This window comes from Corapipo altera, unplaced genomic scaffold, assembly GCF_003945725.1.
Source record: "Corapipo altera isolate COAL_440 unplaced genomic scaffold, ASM394572v1 23, whole genome shotgun sequence".
Lineage (NCBI taxonomy): Eukaryota > Metazoa > Chordata > Aves > Passeriformes > Pipridae > Corapipo > Corapipo altera.
Genome location: NW_020884878.1, coordinates 24523134 through 24541977, shown reverse-complemented (window position 1 = coordinate 24541977; position 18844 = coordinate 24523134). Strand labels below are relative to the sequence as shown.

General features: G+C 31.7%; 1 protein-coding gene across 4 annotated transcripts in view; it reads right to left on the bottom strand.

Annotated features, from left to right (window-relative positions):
- The window catches only part of NOVA1 (NOVA alternative splicing regulator 1), a 145317-nt gene that overhangs the window by 79154 nt on the left and 47319 nt on the right, over positions 1 to 18844 (bottom strand). The window contains exon 2 of one of the 4 annotated variants that reach the window (XM_027638191.1): positions 8466 to 8550. The exons of the other annotated variants lie outside the window; for them this stretch is intronic. The gene's annotated coding sequence lies outside the window, so the exon portion shown is untranslated. The remainder of the gene's footprint in view (positions 1 to 8465; positions 8551 to 18844) is intronic. 4 annotated transcript variants of the gene reach the window in all.

Sequence of the window (18844 nt, the reverse complement as noted above, 5' to 3'; positions counted from 1 at the left end):
TTTAATGTAAGTTTTCTTTGATATTATACAGAACTATGTTTACCATATTGCCCCTTAAGTAGCTTTTGTAGAATAATTACCAGGAAAGATGAGATCATAAAAAGAAATGCAACACTTATAGGAGTGATTCTAGTATAGAATTAATGATTATTATGTAGAAACTGAAGAAATTTTGTTAGATTTGAAGATAATATGCACTGTAGCAACAGGGTAAGAATCATGTAAGATAAACAAAACCACAAACCATTTCTGACTATAGACTTTTATACTATGTAGTAGTAGCACACTGGTCACAGATTAGAAGACAAAGCTGCACCACAATGCAGATATATGAAGAATACATCATACATTTCTGGACACATATTCTAAATTATTTTCTAAAAATTGAATATTCAATGATGTAATGGTAGATTACTGCCTCCTTTCTAAACAGTTTTCAAAAATGTCCTTTCCAAAAGGTTATTAGGAAACAGAAACTGCTACAGAATAAGAATAAATGCCCTTACATGGAAAAATTAATGAAGAGGGAAGAGTAAACAATCCATTTGCACAATGGAGAGAGATCACACATAGTGTTACATAGGCATATGCAGTCAGAGATCTGACAATGGGAGCAGACACCAGTGCTGAAGATTCTGTCATTGGGATGATGATTCTTAGGCAATAAGGATATGTGTCATAGTAAAGAACCACGGAATGGTCTCAGAATGAAGTGACTGTGTAAAAGAATAGCAAATGACATTCCATGTACACAAATGTGATGTACAAAGGAGACAAAACAATTCTAACTTCACACATCAAATAATGGACTCACACACTGAAGTGTGGAATTTTGGATTATAATATCCATAAAAATGTTGACTCAGCGTTAATAGTCAAAGAGAAAATAAAATGTTAGGAATTTCTAAGAAAGGAATATAAACCAGAAAAGAGTGTGACACAGCATATGACAACATAAAAGATTTGCATGTTTCAACTGTTTTCAACTGTATTCAACTGTAGTCCCTTTAACTCTGAATGAAGCATTAGAAATGGAAAAGATTCAGAAGAGACAGTTAAAGCCATAGGCTGGTTTCTAATACAAGAATTAATGTAAGCTTACACTCCTCAAAATCAGGAAATTGTTTGAGCTAAATGTCAGATATCTGCAAAATTATGAAGGCACAGGAAACGGACTGATTCAATCTCTCTTCTAATATAAGAACAAAAAGTTTCATGAATTAAGATCCAAAAATAAATTAAAGGATGCGATGGTTCTTTTGCAGTACTAAATAGAGTTTCTGTCACCTTTGTATACATTTCACTCTGTCACAAATGGGCTTGTAATGTGTGTATTTCTGAGGATGAAAATCTTCAAAAAGTCATACTAATGCAGAAGACCTTAATCAGAGATTTCAGCAGAACACAATCTGCATACGTATATACCTTTATTGACACATATGCAATACAGACATTCAAGTTCAACATGTGGTACTGTCTTTCCTGAACATGAAGTTTTTTCCTCATCTATGGCTAGGAAAGCAGCAATCATTAATTGAGTAAGCTATTATTGAAATACAATTTGTATTTTACACATTGTCAGACTTTGTGTTAAAAAAATTACTCAATATATGAAGTGTAATTTAAGGGATAATTATTCTGAACGTCAGATTTCATTAATCAGTATAAGGTCATTGCAAAATTGATCAGGACAGACGTTATGTCTTCTAAGTCATTACACAAGAAGACAGAATTGAGGAATCAAGATATAACTCTAACAGATGACAGAGAATGTAAAGTATGCATACAGAGAACCCAAGTGTTATTCCACTCACACAGTACAGACACATTCTTCTCAGCTGACTACCAAGAATTTTTGAAGCTACTGTGAACATGAAGTTCTACCTATGGCACTGTATTGTAAAATATACATACATTTAATACTTCAAGAAAACAAAAAAGGTTAAAATTTTTAATGAAACAATGAAAATTTTTAGAAGTCCATGCCATGTTAGCAGATAGGCTAATATAACCACACTTCCACAAAATATGAGTACACAAAATGTAATATTCTATAACTACTTGAAGTTAACTAAAAGAAAATGTGTAAAAAGACTTTTAAATGTATTAAATATTCAGTTTAATGACTACAAAGTAAGTACATGAATGTAAAAGCAATGTTCTGTAAAACAGTTACAGTAAAAATATGTTCATATGAACTCCATAAATGACAGTTATTTATACATACTTAGAATTAATTTTTCAGTAATGTTTATATCAAGTACACTGTCTTTGAAAGAAAATCTCAATGTCATAAAAAAAGCCTGGACAAAATTAAGTTATATAAATGCACTGCTAATAACATTTAAAATACTCTATTCTATTTACAGCTACTAATTTACCAAAGTACCAAAAAAAACCCCCAAAACCCACAAAAAAACCCCACAATTTTTACATCAATTACAGAATACTCTAAAACAACATTTCCATTTTAAAGTTGAGAAGATTTGATAAAATTTTTCATGGAAATACTCATTCCTAATCAAATTCCTAGTTATAACAAATCTTTGAGATAATTTACAATAGTTTGTAGAAAATCAGTAGTTTCTATATTTTCAATATCTAATAGCTTATGAACCTTTTATTATCATCTTTACAAAATACATCTGTCCAGCGTTACATAATGATAAAAACATTAGTCTGGTTTATATTAGCAATTGTTGTATGCTTATCATCAGGTAGCTTAGGTTTAAATCATTTGCTCAAAATGATAAACCTCGTGTTGCCAACTCCTTCAAAAGCATTTTCCTGTAGTTAACCTTCTTACCTATGAATTAATTTTCTCCTTCTCACACATACCTCTCTAAGTTTGTTTAGGTCATATTGGTTCATTCTCTGTGGTCCTGCTGCATTGATTAACTTAACTACAATAAAGAATCTATAAACTCCATAATCTTAACAAACATGTTCACTCCTCTTAAAACTCCTACAAAAACAAGCATTATCCTTAGGATACGACTTTTATAAAGTAAATACAATATAATTTTTTAACCACTTTATTTTTTGTTATGTAGCTTTGGATGGGATAATTAAATAAAACTAAAAATTATTATTAATATTTCTGTTATTTCACAAATGCTTACTGTAAAAATCTCAGTTCACTAATATTTGTGAAACATATCTTCTAAATCTGTTTATGTTACCAATTCTGTAGCAATCCAAAACAGAAATGAAACTAAATTCAAAAATGGTAATCAATAAAAATACATTAATTAAAAGTAATTCAATAATGTTTTATTAATGAAATAATAATAAAATAGTAGGAGATTTTATCAATACAAATTTTTAAAAATTTTTACAGAGAGAGCATTTCACAACTACGGAGTTGTTCTTGACCAACTGGCATCTTCATTTTTCATTTCAAGTTTTTAATATCTGCTTAAACTATATTCACAGCAAGACTTCACACTGGAGTAAATTTTGTGTCCACAAAGCAGGTATGATTTCTGTGTTCTGGATCTTTAACAAGTGATTTAATAAAAAATTTTTGCTATCTTTTATTTCTGTTGATCCTGAAGCAATAGCAAGCTAAGAAACCATTCTAGCCTGGTCATCCTGAAAAGACTTGCTCAATAAACATCAATAAATTAAGCCGTATTGAAAGTTGTAGAAATATTGTTTAGAGCAGAATTAGTTAAAAAAAAAAAGTACCCTTCATAATTAGTTAATCCATAATTTGTATATAAGCCTTAGTTTAGCTAGGACTTTTTTTCTTTCTTTGTTTTTAACAATTGAGTCTTTAAAGTCATACTTGGTTTTCAAGAATGAAAGGTAGAAAACCAAATTCAAAAAACAGAGCCTCTACAGAAATCTGATAAAGTCATTTCACAATGCCATCTGTCAGCATAGTGCTCCCTTGTACTTCAAATATTTAGAAGTGGGATGAGTAAAGGTATTAGAAAGGAAGAGCTCTTGCAGTTAAACTAAAATGATTACCAGTTAAACACTTATGACTAGCATCTTACATTGCACCAGATAGACTGTTAGAAAAGTTTTTAATCTACTAAGGTACTATCTAAAAGCCAAATATTCCTTCTAAGACATTTCTATGAGTACCGTCCTCTAATTTTGTAACAAAAATGCTAACTAGTATCAACTAGCAACGAATTCACAGAGAAGACAGACATATTTTATTTAACTCCTGTTAAAAACATCTGTCCCCTAATGTCCAGGCCTTTCTTCTAAAAGTTCATCTTTTCAACATACAGTTTTAACTGGCATTGAATGCAAAAAATATTTTTAAATAAACTTAAAAGTATTTTAAAATAAACTTCAACTAAAGTTACTTGATCTCACATTCAGAATAGATAGCCCTATTCTTTCAATGCAATCTACTATGATGTGATACACATAGGACAGTTTATTTTTAAATGCAGCCTACAATTTAGTCCAATACATATACATATTCATTAAGTCTGATCAATCTAATCAAAGATGTCCTTGAAAGTATTCTCAAGGAAGACATTAAATCAGCATAAAACAAATATTATGTCACATAGCAGAAGGAAAAAGAGGTTACTGTATATTGAAACACTTCAACACTATGAAAACTCCAATTTGCTACGTTTCTAAAAATATAGTAAAGAATATATAATAATAAAAAATAAAAATACCTTGACTTTGCAAACTAAATTTTGATATATAAAACTATAAAACAAAACCTATAAAAAAGCCGTATATATACATATAGTGTGTATGTGTATATACCTGATATTCAGATGTAGATAGTGAAGTGTTTCTGCACTAAATCTGAAGTATTATTAACATGACTCATACACTAAACAAACCTAAACCCAAAACATTTGAATGTGAGAATTTTCATCTATTATAGAGAAGAAGAGTAAGCATCTGATGCTATGTGCTGAACAGCTATTTTCACAATTTAATTACATGGCAGTTAATGTTACAAATGTGAAATGTGCCAAATTCAAAATCCACAAAGCATAGCGTTCAAAAGAGTAGCATACTTCTTGTACGTAATCAGCAACACCTTAGAAAAGTGATGTAAAATAACATGTGATTTCTGTGCACTTAAACATTCTATTACACAACCACACTATAACAATATTTAATATTTACATACATCAAGTAATCCTTTTTACTAAATCTTATACACAATTAGAGTAACAGGAAAAGAATTCTGCAAATGGCAAAAAACCGGTATCTTTTTGCATTAAAATTTTCATCCTTCAGTTTTACTGATGAATTTAAGAAGTTTATTCTAGCTTAATGTTGATTTTATAAATAGCTGCTGATATTCATATCAAGATTCTTTCCTCTTCCCTCACAACTGAACATCATGGCAGCAGATACTAATGGAAACATGTTGACCTATACTCTAGAAGAAAAAGAGATGGAACAAAATGTTTAAAGCAATAGGAGAAAAGTATCAGTGTTTAAAGCAAAAGTGAATACATATACATAACGACAGAAACTACAGAGATATTTCAATTTCCATTTGTTCTTAATTTTGTACAGATTACTCTTTGAAATCAGGAAAGGAAAAGTGTCATTAACCCATAATCCATAAGGTACAGCATCTGTCCACCTATAGTCTTTAGCATTTATAACTTCACGATCAAGGCAGATTCTAAGAACAGGACTGGAAAGGGATACAAAAACTCAAATGTTTTTAAGAAGAGTTTTCTTCATGCAAGGGATTGCACACAATTTGGGGCAATTATAGTCATTAACAAAGGCTGTGAGTTCAATATAGTAAAATTCCTTCTAGGAAAAGGAGTTCAAGTATAGAAAACTGATGAGCAGGGACAATATTTTACATTAGACAAGATATAGAATTAGAAAGCAATTAAATTCAAGTGGTATGATCAGAGAAAGTTCTTAGTCAAATCACTTTGAAAGTGGCTTTTTGAAGAAATGAAAGTTAAGGACCTAGATAAGACTTTGGTAACCTGCAAAGAAGAACAAGCATTTGAAGGTTTTTACAAACAAAGAGAAAAATTTAGATGCATGCAATCTGGAATGTCATAGATTGGTTGTGCAAATTGACGTACAAATTATAGTCTTGAAAAGAAAGGGTAGGTTGTCCACAGTAACCAAAAATGAACAAGAAGGAAGTGTCTGTGAAGAGAACTGAGATCAGATTTCAAATTACTTAAGTTTTAAGTAGAGTATCTATAAGATGAGCACAGTCAAGACAAGATGTCCTAGGAATCACAGACAGGAAAACTAGATATGTGCATCATTGCAAGTAACAAAAAAATACACTCCTGACCAAATCTGTTTGTAAGACTATGTATATCAATAAAGAATATTAGGAAGCAAATCTCTGGCACACAGACTAAAGTGAGACGATGGCAGGCAACCTACCAAATAATGAGATATATGAAGACAAAGTCACAAATGGATGAGTTTCTTGTAGTTGATCATGACTACAGAGCTATACTCAGTAACTGAAATGAGTGTGAAAAAATTGCATACATATGTGGTTCAGGAAGAACAGAGGAAGGGAACAAAATAGTAGTCATACATTTTTAACAAGAGAAAACCACTAACTAATAGAACAAAAACTGGAATGAATGAGCTTCAAATAAAAGGAAGATACAACTAACTCAATATTGATATACACCATATACCCAGTTGGGTATATGGGATTGCTTTGTAGAAAATGCATTAAAAATGCAGAAAAACTACAGGCTTATGCTTGCCAAACACAAAATAACACACAGAAAAAGGCCTCTTCTGGGGACTGCAGGTAGGAGAAAAAAATGCTTTGATATCTTCCATCTGACACTACATTTATGATTTGGCAGAGAGAGTTCAATACAAGGTTTTAAAGCTGGCCACAGTTTTTCATGCTCATCTTAATTAATGAATCATCTACAAATGCTAACTACCTAAAACATCCCAAAAGCAGAAGCATAAAACAGTTCCCTAATTAGAAGATAATCTTTTTCTTACATATATATGCTTCTAAATCTATGATGAAAACCTAATCTTAATAATTTTTTACATTTCTGGTAGTTTTACAGAATAAAATTACTATTACTATTATACCTGAAAATACAATTTTTTTTAGCGTCACTCCTGACCTTAAGTTAATACCTACAAAAATGAAAAAAAAAAAAAATCTTTTGGGCTCTTTGACATTATAAAACAGGAAAATAGAAAAGTACTTTCCTTTGAGCTACAGACAATCATAAATTAGATAAAGATGGAAAGCTAAAGCAAAAGAAAAACTAATAGAAATTTAAAAATTTTGTTATATAATTGAAGTAACTATTTAATTGCCTTTTTTTCATTTCTTCATTTTTCACTGTTTGTTCCCCTACTGAAGTGCTGCTTATATCATTGTCAGAATTAGTAGTGGACGCAGCTGAGACTTATTGTTTGTTGAATCTCATGTAAGCCAATGAAATGTAATTTTAAAAATTAACAAGCCTTATTAAATAGGAAAAATAATTTTATTAACAAACCCATAAGCCTTCATATAATGTAATATGACAAAATATATAGTACTAAACTGTCACGCTATCAGATGTGCACTACTAACACTGATGAGAGCCTATTTAATCTGCTAAATGTACTTTAATGTGGTTACTGATATGAACAAAAGTGGCATAAAAAATGAAGAAATTAGACTGTCAACTGTGAAAAACAGAATAGGATGATGTAATATTAGAAGTAATTTCTCACAAGAATCCTGTGCTGAATTAGAGCAACTTTCCAGCGATATGCCATTTCCTTCCTGTGCCACTCCATACTCCCTGAAAATATATAAAACGGAATGGGTTTTACAGTACATGGAGTCATGTTAATGTCAGTTACTCTCTAGGCTTTATGATTCCTTAAGGATATACCACAAAAAAAAAAAAAATCTTATTCCACAAACGAATTTAGTTTTTGTACTGCAGACAAACCTGATGCTGGTAATATACGGCCAATGAGTGCACTGGAACAACTGTCTGCAGCTCACCCTGCACTAAAATAACTTTCAGAAACATTACACTTTTAAGAATCACACTAAAACCAGAAAGCTTTTTATTTTTTTTAAGACTCAGTGAGACTCAAAATTGAGCTACATTTTCTGGGGCAGAAAAGTCAATGCTCCAAAGCTTAATTTTAGAGCAATCAAACTTACAAGTGCATGTAATAAAATTATGGCCTAATTTAAAACAATTGGATATCATTGATTTTAGAAACCTATTTTTCAATTCAAACCCTAGGAAAACACTAGAACTGTGTTCCACAGACAGTGTTTCAGGAAGCAACCTGCAAGCAACTCCAAAATAAGGAGTAGGTTCTCCTTACTAATATCTAAAAAGCAAAAAGTCGTAAATGTATCCACAGAACACCTAGGAATAGTTGGAAGAAAATGAACTTTGAAATATAGATCTAAGGTCCAAATTCAACATTTTAGTATTTTTTGTACTAATTTGGACTACAGAGACTTTAAGCATCAGTACCTTTACAGGATGGGAATTACAGCTGCCTGCCGCACTCTCCTTCCCAGCAGTATCAGCCAAAGCTCACATTTCCAGTCTGTGATATCTGGTAAAAAATTGAATGGAATGCCATGTCACTGCTCTGCAGATTTCTGAAACTAGATGTTTCTGCTTTTTTTGCCTGCATAATGACTACAAGATCTCATATGCTGTCTCTTCTCTAACAAGCATAGCTGGTTTGAACTGGTTCTCTCAAATCTAAAAGAGCTAAGGTTTTTAGGAATGTGTGAACTTATAAGCTCTGCAGCTCATTTTGAAAACTAGTGAATATCAGAAAAACTCTAATGCTGTGGTAAAGAAAAAGCATGCCACTTTTGTTTTTAAGCAGTATACCTACAATATTATTGCTACAGAAAAATGGACTTTTTTAATGTCCTATGCATTCTTAACTAGATGAACACCACCAAAGGCATTTGATTTGTACATTTTATTAATTGTTCATCCACTGAAAAAGTGATGTAGAAGATTTATATCAAAGTAAATTAAGAGAAATTAAAACAAGTTTAGACAGAGCTGCCATGGAGGGACTTAAAGGTAAAATTACATTCCACAATGGAAGATGATCCTTTAATAGCAGAAGTCCTATCAACTATCCCTGACAAAACTGGGAAATAGAAATTACAACAACTTTTGGATTTGTAGCTGAAATCTTGAACCTTATGCAACAATTAAACACTAGACTTACTCTAAAGAATACTTATCCTACAAAGCTCATAGGGTTTTAAATATGTGCTTTGGAAACTTTGATTTGGTTCAAGGACTTTTGATTTTAGTTTATTTTTGTAATACATAAGCACAAAAATACAGTGGTTGTTAAACATAATTTTAATATAACTTTTCAGGAAAGCAAAATACAGATATTTTGTTGTTTCAAGGTTAAATTTTTTGGTCAATGAAGAAAAATACTATATACTACTTGTTACTATATAGACAATCAAATTTTTAAGGGGAATAACACAAGAGCTGTAGAAAGCTAACAAAAAGAATTTTCTTCTCAGTACTAGTTACGTTACAACTAGACTTACGAAGGCACAGACTGTATTTTAGACTATAAACAAATCCAAATAGTCCTCATTAAAGCAATCTGAGAATCAAAAAGCAGAAAATCTTTTTCAAAAGTGAGTCACAAACTTTTTTACAACATATATATGTTCTGAGTCTGTAAATCTTCTTTTCAAATGTGCAATCAGTAACTTCATTAGATGCTTCTTCAACCTTCAAAACATTCCACGAGATGGAAACTGTCCAAGTGTCAAATAACAAAAAAGGTAAAAAAATATAAAAGGAAACAGCTACTGCTGTAACTGCAATACAAATTGAGCTAGTCATGAGACAAGAAAAATATTCAGAAAAATCATGATTTGTGCATCAAGAAAACAGATAAAATGGTATAGCTGTATCTATTTTTTTAGCAAAGCATGTAGGTAAAGTGAAAGCATGTATATTGTTGTATTTAAAAAAACAAGTCAAGTACTAAGCTGGGAATTTCTTCACTTCCAGCAGCAGTTTTTGGACAGTTCTGGTGTTGAGAATACAGACAGAAGCCTTCTCAAAAGTAGAAAACCTGTGCATTTTTGTTTTAGGTATAATGACACATTCATAATAATCTAGGTTGGGTGTAAGCATATAAATTATATAAGTACTTAGGGTATATAGTGATAGCTCAGTATTCCTACCAGTGCCTTCTCTACATTCAGCAAAAAAATGAAAATAATTACCATGATAGTGAATTCCATATATTTCATCACATTTTACATCAGGTTTCTGTAAACCCATTGAAAATATATAGTACTCAAGCTTAATGCAGAAATGCTCATATCTACACTTCCTCCCCAGAAAATTTAAAATATATTCCTAATATTTAAAATCCAGATTTATCTTTAATTTAAAATTACTTGATGGAGTTGATTGAGATGGATGTCTATGGCACACTGACTGTCCAGTGTCCAATACTTTACTAAATGCATGAAATTGATGTACTATATCAAAAATGGTTACTCATTATAAAAATAATACAATTACTTTTAAGAAAATATAAAAACATTTAAATGTGTTTCAGATCCCATTTAATACAGTAGTTTTGGAGAAATTTGATGACAAAAGATAACAGTAAGTGTCTAGGATTGCAACATTTTTCTCATATATTTTCTTCAATCCTAAAATGGCTATAAATTTGAGGCAAAAGTACCAAGAAATGCAAATCTTTCAGTGCACACAAAATATGCATTATAACAAATAAGCACTATTATACTACAGCTACCCCATTTGGTAGAGAGGAATTAAACCATTTGGGTACTCATTTATTTATTCCAAATACAATTAATATGATCTAAAAGATAACAGGAAAAATATTTCTGTAGAGAAGTCACAACTGTTACTCCAACAAACAAGCTAGAATACCATAACAATGATCAACTTATATATTCTGTTCTCCCTGAAATTCCTCTTTTCTACACATAGCCGCATAGAGAATTTCCTTCTAATTATCGTCAGGTTACATACCCATTTCATCATTTTACAAGAGAATGATGGCCTTATTTTTCTTAGAAGACAGTTTTTGTTAAAAAATTAAAATTAATCTATTCCTTATATCTTAAAAAGAATACACAGAAAAAAGATACATACATATAATCAGAATGATTATGTTCTCTGACAATTTTGGTATATTCCCATATTTCCCACTGTTATACAAAGGAGGGGATGTGCTTTTTTGATTACCTACTCTATATTTTATCATACACTTTCACAGTATGAAATAATACTTTGTAATATATTACAGCACACATCAAATCTGCAAATATTTAAAAGAGGTGATTTGCTTTGATTTAACTTTTATATACTAAGCATGGTTTTGCAGAATTGAACATATCTTTATCTTTTTAACTGGCATCAGATATTTGGAAATATATGACTACTCATCCCTTCGTCAATATTTATTCAAATTAAGAGAAAAAAATTGAAGAATGGAAGAAATATGTAGTCTAGATGACCTTTTCATTTTAAGAAAGACCCTGCTGTTGTTTGTACTCCAGTATATGGTATTTCAGTACAGTGGAGGGCAAGGTGTTTTTAAACATTAAAAGAAGACTTTGAACAAAGCAAACAACAGAAATCCTAAATTTTAGGCCACCCCCACAGTAGCACACTTAAAGAAGTTCTACCTCTACAAAGGGTCAATATCTACACTGAGGATTTCAATTTAGTGTCAGTTGCTTTGTTTCATTTAATTTTAAAATTCCTACTAAGAATTTGTTTCACATGGAAAAATTGACATAAGACAGGAGACATGAACCTACATTGTTCATTCTTTATGAACATACATTGGTCATGAAGAACAGAAGGAAGAATCACATCAAGAGCTTGAAATTAAGAAAGTAACAGGATGCTTCGTGTAACTGCAGAACTGTGCTAAATGAGCTTTCTCAAACTCATGAAATATACATCGGTATTCCTGAAGTTATAGTTCAGATTAATTCCTCAACCTCAGTATTGCATTAATGACTTCATGTCCAAAGCCCAAGAGTAAGATTGACGAACTGAAATTTAGTAAATAACAGAATGCAAATATTCAGTCATGCATTAGTGGCAGTTTAAGTGCATTTACCTAATTTTTTAAAAGGAAGTACAGTTCAACATGAAAGATAAAAATATATTTCAAACATTTCTTTAATCATGCTGATTTTCTTCCTATGTTTGCTTTATACTTCAGTGATAACGAAGAACTGTAGTGCACTATTTCCTGTTTCTCAACTAATAAAACATAAACAGAAGAAAACAATTTATAGAAAACAAGGTACACATATATTACAAATTATTTAGTCTGGTGGTTTTTACACATGTGAATAGAAAAAAGGGAGAAAAACTACTGTGGAGTTATTTGCAGCACAGAAGTTCTTCAAAACTAAAATACGACTGAATAGAAAATGCTTCACTTTCTGAATAGTCACCCAAAATTCTATAGATGAAAGTGTTGAAAGTATTCAAAAGCTTGCAAAGGAACTCCTACTTTTATATATATAAAAATAAACATATTTGTGCAATTTCACATGCTTTTGGAAAGGCAGTTCAGTAAACATTTGAAACTAAATTGTCTAAGACAATTAAGTTTAATTACAAAATTAAATTGTCTGAACTGTACAATTAACTAAAACTAAATTAAACAATTTAGTTATCATCTCTAGTTAAAAGAGATTACTGTGCTACTTGTACAGTAGAAGGCAGTCTTCAACATCTACTCAGTGTTTTGAAAGTAAAAAGTAAAGTTACATGACAAAGAACTACCCTATTCTTCCAGAATCCAAGAGACACATAACCAACATGTTTATTTGCAATCTACCTTAGAAACCAAAACCTATGACTTGACAATACTTTATTTAAAATACAGTTTCATTTTGCCACACTATATAACAAGACGTCCTAATTAAGACATGGCATGTTGCAGAACTAGATTTATAATAGTGTTGCAAAAATATGTTTTTAAAGATATATTTGCAGCAATTTTCCCTGTACCATTACACTGCATAGTAGTCTTCTGTATAGAATTGGAAGCACTAGTGATCATATATTTTTAAGCTTTTTTATCGCTACACTGTATATTGAAGCTCTGGAGGAAAGCAAACACTAACACTCTTATTTGCCTTCACAATAATGCATTCTAAATACTGGTAAATGAGACATTCAGTTGAAACCAAAACAAAAGTTGCTCTTTTCTTCTACTGCAACATGTCAGTCATACAACAGTTGCTTTTCACAGTAAAAAGGGCTTGCATTTCAGTCTAAAAACTATTCCAATAACAAAATCAGGAACTAACGTGCATCCATAAAGTAGATATCATATGCTTACAGAAGACTGAACTTTGCAATATGTATTACCTCTGTTCACTGTTAGACCACAAAGCTTTCATCTCCTGCTTTGGGACAGAACAAGACCAAGACCACACTCAATAACATATTTCACAGAGAGAAAGTACATGCAAGCATGCACAGTGCTGAATAAAGTCAGAGAATAACTCAAAATCTAACTGAAGTAGCTGCAACTGTAAATAGAGCCCAGCCCCAAATCCAAACTGAGATACAGATTGTCAGAGTGATAACATTAAGAACTTTAAAACCTCATAATGAGATCCCTGTCTAGGTCAGGGCTTGGTGACACAGCCCTCCTCTGCTATGCCAATAAGAGGCAAAATGCCTCTCAGTAAAATAGTGACAGCTTGGCAAAGTATATACCAAGCATCCCTACTAAATTCACAACTAAGATTAAATGAAAAAAAGATCTATAAAAAGGTCACAAATCAGAGCTAGAACTCCACTAAACTTAGCATATAACCACACAAGACTAAAGGGTTTAGAAAACGAACAAGCTTTAACAAACACATGGCCATACAAAACACTGCTGTTTAACATAAGGATTCAGAAACCATTTGTTTGTTGATTTTGTTGTTTTAGTTGGTATTTTTTTTGTTGTGGTTTGATTTGGTTTCTAGTGATAGCTAGTGGCTACTTATATACTACTAAACAGATGAGAAACTGTCTACTATTCACATTCAATAACCTCCCCTTGGTGGATGTCGAGAAGAGCCTGTTATTTAGTTAGTTTTGATTGGAAGGTGCTGTTAAGGTGAGGCGATGAATTTAACTTTCTTGTCTGAAGTTTCAAAAACATATCCAACTCAGATACCTGAAAATTATGTAGTTTCAATTGTGGCAACTGACATTCAGCTTTCCTTAATGATAGAGAAGTTAAATGAATTTTGAGGAATTAATTTTAACAAAAGCTGAGTATATGGACTTTATCAAAAGTTGATAAGCGTTTAGATAACTTCAAGTATCTCAAGTTCGACAGTAGTATAAATGAAAATTTCAGCACAAAAGATAATGATAACATGGCTGGAAGATGATAGAGACATGATGAGCTAAAATATATTTCTATTACACTTCAAAAGTTTCATTCATAAGAAAACACAGTAACACAGGAAAGCATGCAAAATACATCTATTACTCATGTTTGTAAATTTCTAGATGGGTAAGAAGTCAAAATTTTTTAGTTCATCTAAAAAGATTTTATAAAATTCTACTTTGATTTGTTATTGCAATATTTTTGTTTTGATGTATTGGTAATTCATACTGTTTTGTTATATCTGGGAAAAGTAATAGAAAAATTTATTATTAAAAACATGCCATTTTTCATAAAAAAGTAAGATAGCATATTGCTCAATAAACCTTACCCTATTCAAATTGACCACTGGATTTTTTCCAACATCTTAAAATAACTACAATTCATATATTAAAAAAATACCAAAACACTTTAAAGTGTACCCACTGGACAACGAAAAGCCAAAGACGGTAAATTACTGCAATCCACATGAAGATACTAGAACTAAAAGAATATGAACACTGCTAATCTAAAATAAACATCATGCTGCTGTTTCATCAAAATTTTAAGTGTGGCAGTTTCAGTTTTTAATGGTTGTATCTCACTTAACGTAAGATACATTTAGCTTTGCAGATTTTATTTTTTTTTAAACTTTACTGCATATACATCAGAGTAACACTGAAGGCTTGGAGAGTTCTTGCTCTTCCATTATTTCTATTAGCCACAAAATCCAAGAAGAAACCAAGAAGTCAACTTCTGTCCCCTAAAAACAAGTTCAATATTCTATTACATTGGATCATCAGTCTATTATTAGTAGATCAAAGCTGATCTTCTTGGAGTTCAAGTTGAAGTAACTCATACTTCAAATGCTCTGAAGGCTTAATTAATATATATTATTAAATGTTATCTAAAATACTTGAAACTGAAAAGTACTTGTATCTTAGTTGGTTTATCTGGAATTTAAATAACTTTCCAATTATCACAGTTTGGTACCCATGTACAATATCCAGCAGCTTATTATTAATTTGGACAGTCAAGGGAAAGCTCAAGTACCAACTAATCATTTGGTTATTTGAGACTGAACGCTCACAGAACCTAGAAGATGTCATTCCTGTCTACATTCAAGGGCATTGACAATGTAGGATGGGAAAATTTAGAATACCTTTAACCATTAACAATACTTAATCTTCAAGAAAAGCCTGGAGTTCTTTATGTCTCAAGGCTACAAAGTGTGAGTAATTGTAAAGAATGAATCATAGATGGGCTGCTAAGTGTATCAGCCAGTGATTATATGTGAGATAATTATTATCTTTTTACAGAGGTTATTAAAGGAAACTAGAATTGATAATTAAATACTGTATTACAATCCTCTGAAGGACAACCTTGTCGATATTATTTAATACAGGAAATAAAAACATAGCATTTTGAATGAGGCTTTTGATTTGTAAGCAGCAATAGTTTCTGATTTTGAAAGCAATATTTTTTAAAACCTTAGAAAAATATACTTGTAAAACAGATTGTTTTTTTAACACTGAACTAATTTTTGAGGTGAGAACAAAACTAAATTTTAATCACACAGGATTTTGAAGGTACAGATATTGTATTAATTGACAAACTTCTGATGTATAAAAGCCACAGAGGTTCTTCAAGACACCTTTATTCAAGTGTGATATCATCAAAACTGGTCTTTTTTTAACATAAATTGTTTTATGCAGCTTGAAATCACACCTGAAATCTTCCCTTGTTGAGGTATGTAGTAAGTAACATATTTTTAAGTAACACTTAGAAACATGAATGCATATCGCAGATGAGCTTTTATCAAGCCTACTAATAGTTCAATAGGAAAACAATATTCCTATGAAATCACATTGGAAATATTTCTTATTTAGATTGTTCTAAAGACGCTCAGAGGTTAAGTGTACTGTGAAAATTTGGCTAAATATTGTTATTACCTGGCCATCCAGTGTTACCACAGATCCAATGTTTCACACTGTGAAATATAAACACAGTAGCTCTTTCAAATCAAGAAAATAGAATAATTCCATTCTCTCAGGATAATGAGCTTAATTGGAGAAAAGGCATCCTCTGCTACACAGAAGGAGTTGCCAGTTTTAAAAAATCACATGTAAACTTGTGGTGCAAGTGGCACATCCATAGAGACCATAGCTGGAAGGACAAGAACATTTACACTTGAGAAGAGCTAAAAGCAAATATAAAAAGACTCTTGTTTGACCTCTAAGGTCCCACCACGCACTAATCCATAGCATTTCACACACTTATAACCATCATACTTCTTACCCCAACTTACTAAATCTAGGTACCAATAGATTCTTTACTATGAAATGCAGAAGCCTATCATTTCACCACTGCAAGTAACTAAAAGCATGTATACCCTTTACATCATATAAAGACTTTATACCATATAAAGAGTCAAATTCAAGGTCAATGGCCTAGCATTCAAGGCTTTTGAAATGGTTTCAAGCTACTTACCTATCTAGTAATATTTTTTTCTCCACAAGTGTCAAACAGCTGACCAAGTATGGCAGAGAAAATAGAGCCTTCTGAAAAAAACCCACACTGAATTCACTCTTCCTAACTATGCATCACAGACTCAAAAACAAAGTAAAACAGACTTGTATAGTCATATTTGGATGAAAATAAGTACAGGAAAGCTTAGTTTTGCTGGTTTGGGCTTCTTTTCCACCCAGGAGCTAAGCAAATGGCCCACAATAACTCAACTGAGAAGAGCTAAGTCTTGTCACCAGTTCTGATAGCAACAAACAAATATCAAATGGCAAAAGTCACAATATTTTAGTCTTTAGAAACCTAAGATAGTTCACTTTATAACAATGATCCTACACTACTTCAGTAACTCCTGAAGCAGAAGGTATTTACGCTATTTGATAAATAGCCTCAAGTGGTAATTTCAGTCTTGCTTTTACATAGGATTAAATGATTACAGCAAGATCCAAAACAACAGTAACAACTCCTGTGTAAAGAGTAAAAGTACTCTAGTTTGTACATGAGAATTCAGAGGGAATGGATCAAGTGCAAGTCTCATGGTTTATCCAGGATATAGCTAGACAAAATTTTAAAATTAAGTGACAGAAATCCTATCTGTTCCTGTTTTGTTTATTTGACTACCACTTCCATGTTATATCGCTGTGATTAAGACAATGTTGCTCCAACTCACATCTTCATTTGTCCAAATATCAGAGCCAGACATTGAAGTAATTTAGCTCAATGTGATGATTCAAACATCTAAACTAAATATTTTCCCTAGAAAGTCAAAGGTGGAAAGGTAAGACAGAATGATATACCCAGATAAAAATGCTAATGTTCAACTTATCAAGTAACTTTCCAAAAAATGAGAAATAATGTGTTTATTAATTATACCTTTAATATGAAAATACATCTGTATCATGGCTTTACTGCACTAGCTAATCACAGTGTTTGCAAACAAAGACCATTAGCATATTGCTATCAAGTCAAAATAAATTCTCAGTAATTTTCACTGGCCAAGGTAAAGCAAAGTATAACTTCAACATACCAAAGATTTAACTGATGAAAGCACAATGAGTCAGTCAAAGAAGGTAGGACTTCTTCTGACCTCTGTCACCACTCCGGAATATCAAATTAGCATAAACTATTAAGTATTTCCAGTGAAACATGAAACATGAGAAAATTTCTCACAATATAATTTAATTTTAATCTCAGGTACAATTAATGAAAATTGGATTCATAACTCAGAGATTATATACCGAATATTTTGGTGTTGTTTTTCTTAACTACAGAAATGCAAAAATTATGCTGCACTGGGCTCACAAGATAAACTTTTGACTTTGCTGAATTTATTTATCTCTGTAGAATTTTTCATCATTGATGCATTGATTTTCTCTCTTGTTGCTTATCAATTGACCATGATTTTTAACAACCATCATAAAAAGAATATAGATATCAGTAATTGTCAAACTATCAACAATTACAGGCGTTATACTATGGAACCAAAAGAAGACACATACCACAGCAATCATACAACGATGATTTTAAAGTGGGGACTCCTAGCAAAAACTGAGCCATACAGTATCATAAAAATATTGAATCAAAGTACTGACACATCCAAATAAAGCTGGCCAGTACTGCGGGGGAAAATATAAAGAGCTCTTTCAAATACCTTAACAGCAAAAGACTGTTGAGTAATTTAGCTCAATGTGCAGAAGTAACATCGGCCCGTTACAGGATGAGGATGGTCCCCTCAAAAACAGGGACAGAGACAAGGCAGAGGTGTTTAATGCTTTTGTTGGCTCTGTCTTCAACACCTAGAATAGACTAATGGGGTCCCAGTGCCCTGAGCTGGAGGTCCATGGCTGTGAGAATGATAGACTACCCAGCAGCCCCTGAACTTGTGCAGGATTTGCTGCTCCAGCTGGATTCCTATGAGACTAGGGATTCATCTGAGAATACTCAA